This window comes from Pygoscelis adeliae, unplaced genomic scaffold, assembly GCF_000699105.1.
Source record: "Pygoscelis adeliae isolate BGI_AS28 unplaced genomic scaffold, ASM69910v1 Scaffold45, whole genome shotgun sequence".
NCBI lineage: Eukaryota > Metazoa > Chordata > Aves > Sphenisciformes > Spheniscidae > Pygoscelis > Pygoscelis adeliae.
In genome coordinates this window covers 15,582,842-15,583,828 of record NW_008825114.1, presented here as the reverse complement: position 1 = coordinate 15,583,828, position 987 = coordinate 15,582,842, and positions in this window count along the sequence as shown.

The window sequence follows — 987 nt, the reverse complement described above, 5'->3', positions numbered from 1 at the left end:
CAAGCCTGCTAAGCTTTTTGCTGTTGTAGCCCAGAAACAAGGAGAGGTACCTTGGGACCTATTTGCCAACAAAACTTTTCTTCTGAGTTTAGTGGGATTGACAAAAAAGATTCGGCCAGTGATTTTAAGCTTTATTTTGGAGAGAAAGAAACTGAAGATACAAAATTAAAAGTGACCACTTTCATACATGTTGATTAATCACAACTGTTGAGAAAGGTCCAGGATAAGGGGAAATACTGAGCAACATTTTTCATAAAAGCAAGTTGGCCAATTGTAACCACAGGCTTGATCCCATGGGTTTCTGCATTCAAGCTCCTATGGGATCAGTAAAAGGAGAGGGCATTCACATTTCTTGAGCACTGCTAAAACAATTGGACAAAACTATGATCTATGTAACAAAACAGTGTACCTCCTAACATGGGAATTTTGTCACATTTGGTATGAAGTCACTATGACAGGCACAATCTAAGGAAATATATTCTACAGGCATAAACTCCTATAACCATCCTGAACCTCATCCTAGCCCAGCTTTTTACTCCAGTCTCATCCATACTTTCAACTGTTCTGATATCCAGGTAGAACTGCAGTCTCAACCACTTCCTCCCATCGGTCCTTATTTGGTAGAAGCTACATTGCACAGACTGAGTGTATCAGTTTCTCCTAAAGAGAAGGAAATAATTAGGCTATCATTCTTGCTTAGGTCCCTTCAACTAGAACTGGGACCCTTTGATAGGAAGAAATATGCTGAATGCAGTTGCTTAAACATCATACAGCAGCCAATGTATTAAAACAGCAGCACAACAAATTGCTTTTTCCCTCCATGTTTCTTTTGTATTTGATGCCAATGAGAGGGTATTGTGACTGGAAAATAAATATCTCCTGTCAAAGACAAGGGATGCCTAGCTCCTCAGTGCACCATTTCTACTTAAAGCAATGTGAAGGAGGGATATACAAGCTAGAAACATACTGTTTATACACAGCAGGGGT